Raw genomic sequence first — 8,088 nt, 5'->3', positions numbered from 1 at the left:
TTTTATCAAAACTTCAACTTTGGGCGACATGTTCTAAAATCCCAAAGCTGGGATCAGAAAACTGAAAGCAGTTTTGGAAACCTCAATATGTTTTCTATTTACTCCAAAAGTATTTTCCCAGCCCTGAAAGAAATGTGGACCCTATGGGCAAAAAAGTAAAAAATCCCATTTTTGGGATTTTCATTCCTATTTTTGGGAATTGCGGGATGCCCTTTGACCTTTTCAATTTTTTTTTGCATATTCTTATTTGAAATGACAAATTTAACAAGCGTTGAAAATTTCATTGAGTTTTGTTCATAAATAAAGATTTTGTCATATATTACATATTTGTTTTATTTCTAAAACTATGATTTATATCAAAATTTTAATAGGATCGCAGATAGCTACAACAATTTAGTCCATATTTATCCCTTAATATCATTTTTTAGTTAGATATGGAAATTCTCGACCCTTTACAAAAAATTTCAAGCCAATATCTCAATTACATTCAAAAATATGTTCATTTAAACCTGTGTCCTTTAATTTCATCTTTTTCATATTTTAGTATTAAGTATGACAGAACATACATTTGGTGTTGAATAAAATATTTGGACAATTTTTAAAAATTATTTAGTTAATTATTTTATTATAATATTGTATATAAAATAAAAAAAATTATAATTTTATTATGAGCCACGCACAACAACACCTAAATCACCCCACACAAATTACCTTTCCCTCCCACCGAAATATAAAACACAATTTAATACAATATCATCAGTTAGTATAATAGCTTTTTTTATTTGAACTGTTTATCTTAAACATAATACAATTAATTCTTACAACCTACTTATATAGTTAATTCCTAACACTACTTATTTTCTATAAAATAATCTGTCATATCGGTATACATATCCAGAAGGTAATATAAGTCCTTTAAATCTTCCTTGTTTTGAGATGATAGAGTTTCATAACAAATCCATCTTTTTCGCATAGTTGAAAGAACAGGATCAGAAGATAGAAGTAAACTATTAAAAATATCTTCATTCTGTGATTGCCTGGAGCATTTTCTTGAGCTGAATAGTTGAACATGCTTAAAATCTCGATTCCTCGCTTCCTGGGCTTCTTCTGTTAACTCTCCAAGTGGAAGAATATTCGATTCAATTATTATTTGACCATGACACAATACTTTGTGTACTGTTGGTGTTAGTTCCCTCCATGGATACAGAGATACAAGTAATTTAGAAATTTCAGATGTGTATTCCCCAAATCGATTTTCATTAATTTTATGTTTACTATTCAGTGCCATTAAAATAGTTTTAACTCTTCGAAGCAACTCCTTGTCGATTCCAGTTATTTTTGAAGTAATTTCAAAATCACGAAAAAACCTTCTCGACGTATTACCGTCATTTGTACTACCGCAACTTGAAAGTGGTTTGTCGATGTTTAATCCCATCTGAACTTTAAATTCTTCTTGGATTCTGCTTTTTTCCGCAGTTCTCAGTTCTTTCAATTCTTCATTATTTTTTGTTGATTTAGTAGGATAGTTTTTTTTCCTGGATCGCCTTGTATGATGGTAATATATTGTGTCCTTTTTCATGCAGAGCTTTCCTTAATATTTGGTACTTATTTCGACTGAGACCCAGTTCCAACATAAGCGCTATTGCTTCCTCTTCAGTAAAATTTGATTATGATGTTGGAGTTGGTATACTTTCCACAATTCGCTTAAGTCGTTTTGGTGATGCATTAGGAAGAATAGTTGCAATATGTACGACATCCATATGTTGGTTTTCCTTTTTCAGCATTTCGTTAAATGTATCAGCAATTTCCTCATTTGAGATTGAAAAAAGTTTTTGTGTGACCCTCTTTTTTTTACCTTGAACATAAGTCTTCGTATGACTTGCAAGGCGCTCCTATTGATGTGTTGTAAGTTGAGATTTCCGTAGTAGTTTCCATCCAACTACAAAATTTTAATCGAAATTTCTTTTGATTTCCATCCACAGACTTACTTTTTACATCAAAAAGTTTTAAATTTTTGATATGCCTGTTTTGTCTACTTTTCTACTATATGTAGTTTTTATATAATTTGAAATGTCTTCAATTCTTTCTGGCCCTTTTGAAGATACACTCCATAAAACGGAACACAACTCTTCGTACTTTAATGTAATCTTCATTGTAGATTTATTAAATATGGTACTTAAAATCTGAGAAGTTTACTTATATACCAATTCTTGTCATTTCCGATACAGGTATTCCAAAGTAAAAAATTACGAATTGTCTACCTATTAACATTTAGGACTATATTACTATAACCTGTAATTCAGTCATTGATATTTCTTATTAGTGAATGAATCGAAATTATCATTACCTGTATATTTTTACCTACATGATCATAAACGAAACAGAACGAAATGATCTGTCGAAAAAATTTAGGTAAAAAATAGTTATACATTTTTGAAAATTTAAGCATAATAGGACCTTTCAATTATAAGGATAAGCAAACAAATAGAAAATAGGCAAATATAAGATTTAAATATGTGCTGTCATACTTAATACTAAAATATGAAAAAGATGAAATTAAAGGACACAGGTTTAAATGAACATATTTTTGAATGTAATTGAGATATTGGCTTGAAATTTTTTGTAAAGGGTCGAGAATTTCCATATCTAACTAAAAAATGATATTAAGGGATAAATATGGACTAAATTGTTGTAGCTATCTGTGATCCTATTAAAATTTTGATATAAATCATAGTTTTAGAAATTAAACAAATATGTAATATATGACAAAATCTTTATTTATGAACAAAACTCAATGAAATTTTCAACGCTTGTTAAATTTGTCATTTCAAATAAGAATATGCAAAAAAAAAAAACTGAAAAGGTCAAAGGGCATCCCGCAATTCCCAAAAATAGGAATGAAAATCCCAAAAATGGGATTTTTTACTTTTTTGCCCATAGGGTCCACATTTCTTTCAGGGCTGGGAAAATACTTTTGGAGTAAATAGAAAACATATTGAGGTTTCCAAAACTGCTTTCAGTTTTCTGATCCCAGCTTTGGGATTTTAGAACATGTCGCCCAAAGTTGAAGTTTTGATAAAAAATAGGTCATATTCGGAAGGACGCGGTGGCAACATTTTCAAAAAATAGGACAAGTTTTTTACGCCAAAGCGTTCTGCGTAAAGATACCTTTTAGAAAACTATAAAATTGTTATATGTTCTTAATAAAAATTTTATTTTATTAATAAAAGAGTTAAGACACATTTTTGGCAAAAAAACGGCAAAAATCTAAAATTTTTTGAATTTTTAAATTAAAAAAACGTATATTTTTGGATCTGTAAACAATATTGATCTGAAATTTTTTGTATATTATTGGAAATTTTGTTGTCTAACTAACAAGAAAAAATTGAGTCCATTTGGTCCAAAATTACGCCCGGTATTCAAAAAAAGGCGGACCAAGGTATGGTAAATTTTGTATCACTAAATTTTTAAATGCCTATAACTCGGATATTATAAGAGATAAGTAGTATGTCCAAGCATATTTTTTCAAGATCTCGTCGAGCGCTTTCACAAAATATAAAAATCTTTGTATTTGAGTGAAAAACAAAAAAATGGCACGAGTTTAAAAATTTTACATGTCGTAGGTACCCTACTTTGAGCCGCCACAGCGCCGTCCCTGGGGCATCTGCAGGGTTCATCTTCAAAACTTAAACTCGAATACTCCTTGGCTACGCTCACGCCAAATTTTATCCCGATCGGATCAGCCGTTTAGAAATGCCAGATTTATTTCCAAAAAATTTCCATTCTGCCCCACTGTGCATTCGTAGAATGTGAGGAAAGTCGCAGTTGATTTAGTAAATATTCCGATATGAAAGAGGCTTCCGAAGCAGGATCAATTAAGGCTCTTGCTGGATACGACGTAGCATGACAAAGAACCGTCAACATTGCAGTTCCCAATAACACAGGGTTTTGTTATATATGAATGACTTGCCGATTCGAATTAGCTACAGCAGCGGCAGAATTATTTGCCTTTTGCGAATTTAATTCAGGCGCACTGACAACTTGTACAACTGTAGAATTATTAGCAGATGATGGCGAAATAGAATTACCAGTTGGATTCTCACGATGAAGCAGAGTATGGTGTCTTTTTTACACCTTTTTGCCTCCTTATCCGTCCTTTTTACTTGGGATGTAACGAATTCTCGCTTTCACATATGCGAATGCGAATTATTCGCTTACTTTTTTACATTCGCATTCGCTAAATCTTAGCAAATGTTTTAGCGAAGTAAAAATGTTGTTCCATGTAATCGGCATTGAAAATATCAGTGTCACAGGGAGGTAGAGGCAAGTTATGACTAACGTTGTTATAATTTGTATCATGATTTGAAGTAGGGGGCACCGTAGGATTTGATCTGACTTCAAGTTCATCGATTTTAAGTTTTATAAGCTTTGAACAGCGCGCGTAACATACATGGTACAAATAAATTAGCTTTCAGCAACTTTAATATCTTTTGGCTCTGCGTCTTCATATGATTTAAGATCATCTATACACTTATCGGAAACTATTTTCATTTATTCCCACAATATTTTCAATTCACTGTTCAAAACTTCCAAATAATATGCATGATATTCTTCTTCGCGAATGGTATGAAAATTAGCCTCAAATTTTATAACCGAATCCGAAAGACGAGTAAAACGTTCAAGAGCTGTTAACGGCATTTAAAAAAATTCTAATTCGATTCTATATAGGCAATTTGAATAAACAATTAAATACTACTGTACTAAGTCAATTCGACCAACAGTAGGGTAACTTTTATTAAACTGCGAAAAGAGAAAAAGCAATAAATCATACAAGATAAATGCTAGCAAACCAAATGAACGAAAATCCACAAAATGTAAATTAATGCACGCGTAAAGGTGGAAGTACACAACACGCGTTTTTCGCGGCAACGCGTTTTAGGCTTCTGTCAAAAAAAAGTTGAAATAGTGTATTTTCATTTACCAAGTTACACACTGTAGTTCGTAACGCGTCTGCCGCAAAAAGTTCAGCAACTTTGAACTTTTGACGTGTCGGCAGCAGATCAGAGTTGTATTTTGTTTTGTGTTGAATAAGAATAAACTAAAATGTAATAAATTTCACCAGCTATGAAAGAGAAATATTAAAAAAAATAATCAAAAACTTAAAATTTAGATTTTTAACACTTAATAGTCTTAAAAAACATTAAAAGAAAGATCAAAATGACGGGTGGTGTGCATCTTGCAGCTTGTAAAGCGCGAAAAGTTTGAAAACCGCAATACGCGTTGTCGCTTGAACGCGTGTTGTGTACTTCCACCTTTAACAAATAGAATAAACGAATTTACTCATACAATTGAATTGATATTATTTCTATTAATCGGCCCAACACACACTGGACCAGAGATCAAATTTTTAGCCATAATTATATGTATGAAATGTGGATGTATGAAATAAAATATAAGGTTTTCACCGAAATGACTGATTACGATTCTGCAAAAAAGTAAAAATTCAAAATGGCGAATCCAAAATGGCGGTCAAAATTTTGAAAAAGTCAATTAATTAAATTTTTATTGAACACGTTTTTAGACCTATGGTCACTGATTACAATTATGAAGTCAGATTTTGAAAATTGAATAAACTGAATCCAAAATGGCGGATCAAACATAAGAAAAAATTTAATATTTCATTTCTTAGTAGTATTTAAGAAGAAAATGGTATGAAATCGTTGGCTTATGTATTACGGTCATAAAACTATACCATACTTTAATTAAATTTGAAATACATCAAAATGGCGGATCAAATATGGCGGTCATCAATTTTTATTTATTGTTACTATATATATATTACTGAAAATATATAATTAATATAACATGATAATTATGAATCTTAATTCTTATTGCTAAAAACTAAAAATTAGAATCTAATATCCAAAATTAGTTATATGAAAATTATTCAGCCAAGTATGTTTTCTAATTAAGTGGTAGTAAATTATTTTTTTTTTTTTTGTTTTTTATTAAAAAGTATTATAAATATAGTAAGTAAAAATGCGAAATGATATTAATAACAATAAATAAAAACAAGTTAGAGTGCTATATTCGGCTGAGCCGAATCTTAAATACCTCCACCAGCTACTTTTATATTAATACTTTTCTAATTGATCAAATATACATGTCTTAAATAGAAAAACCCCAAGATTTAAACAGCTTAAATCTTTTACAATTTCAAGCTTTACATTACAAACCCCATTTTCTTTTATATTTTTATAGCGCCCTAAGATATGCTTTAACGATATTTAATAATGTGCATGTATGCATGTATGCGAAAGATTTAAGGATTTTCAAAATACATATTGTAACGAAGTTTATTTTCTTCGCTTTAGCCAAAGTAAAAGATTTTTTTTTTTTTTGTTTTATTTATTTAAATTTAAAATTTATTTATGCATTTAATTTAATAATCTTGTGTCGTATATCTGATTCCCGAGAGGTAATGAATCGTCTCTTTTATCGTGTTCTTCTTCTTTTCGTTTTTCTTTTTTCCCGCTGATATTACTTTTTTTATTATTCTTTTAATAAACCACAGCGTTGCATTATTCGGAGTAATTGCAAACGTAAACGAATCGTTAAGTTAAACGACTTAGTAGTTGTGACAAAAAAAACCGTTACATTACCCCCTCCTCAGACTCGAGACTCCTGTCCGAGTTCAGGTACGACGATGCTATATGCAGCTAAACGGTTTACATGTAAAACTTTCCCATTCCGTTGATGTTTGAGTTTTACTCTATACACAAGATCAGTAATCTTTTCGAGAACTTCGGCTGGTCCGACCCAATCAGATTGGAGCTTCGGACATTTTCCTTTACTACGTTTTGGTAAGTAGACCCAAACTTGCTGGCCTGTCTTAAATTCTACAGGATTAGACCTTAAATCATACCGATGTTTCATACTGTCGGCACTAATTGTTAGGTTCTCTCTCGCTAATTTATGTATACTTTGCATTGTGTTTTGAATTTCCGAAACAAATTGGGCTGCGTTTGCTTCCTGCTTAGGTCGCGCACCAACGATAAGGTCTAAGGGTAAACGAATATCACGACCAAAATTTAGAATTGCCGGCGAATAACCAGTTGATTCGTGGGTTGAGGATCTGTAGGCTAATAAGGCTAACGGCAGCAACCTGTCCCAGTTTCTCTGATTTTCATCTACAAATTTAGCTAAATAATCTAACAACGTTCGGTTAAACCTTTCTACCATTCCATCTGATTGGGGCCTTAATGGTGTCGTGCGGGTTTTTTCTGCTCCTAGTATTTCAAATACTTTTTGGAAAACTTGAGACTCGAAATTGCGACCTTGGTCGGAATGGATCAGAAAGGGAACTCCAAAACGACATATTACATTTGTGACCATAGCCTCAGCAACGACTTCTGCAGTCTGAACAGGTACTGCAATACACTCTGGCCATTTCGTAAAGTAGTCCATCATTACCAATATATATCTGTTGCCAGCAGCTGTTAGTGGCAGTGGTCCCAGAACATCTATGGCAACTCGCTCAAATGGGGCACCTACAAGACTAGGTTGAAGCAATCCAACTGTTCGCCTGGATGGCCCTTTTCTAGAAATACACACCATACAGCATCGACACCATGTTGTGACATCTACTGAACGACCAATCCAAAAATAACGGGATTTTACTTTGCTCATGGTCTTACGTATACCCAAATGTCCTCCGGTTGCTGAATTATGGAGCTGGTTAAGAACTGTAGAAATAAGTTCACGTGGAAGAACCGCCAATAACTTAGTACCGCTTTTTGTATCTAAATATGAATAACAAAGTATGTCATTGTGTATTTGCAAACGTAACCATAGGTGCCAATAAGCCTTGAATTGTGGATCCTCTTTAATAATAGATTGTTTATCAGGACGAGTTCCATCCAAAACCCACCTTCGCACCTGCGATAACACTGTATCTTTCTGTTGCATCTCAACTAAATTTTCCGGCAACACCATAACATTTAAAATATCCAAGGCTTCTTTCTGCTCGGCCCTGCTACAATGGTTGCAATCATTACAGGGACGCCTAGATAAAGCATCTGCATTTCC

This window comes from Lucilia sericata, unplaced genomic scaffold (genome assembly GCF_015586225.1).
Source record: "Lucilia sericata isolate MDLA Ls3-8-SP2 unplaced genomic scaffold, ASM1558622v1 Contig000063F_arrow, whole genome shotgun sequence".
Classification (NCBI taxonomy): domain Eukaryota; kingdom Metazoa; phylum Arthropoda; class Insecta; order Diptera; family Calliphoridae; genus Lucilia; species Lucilia sericata.
This window is presented reverse-complemented; position numbering follows the sequence as displayed.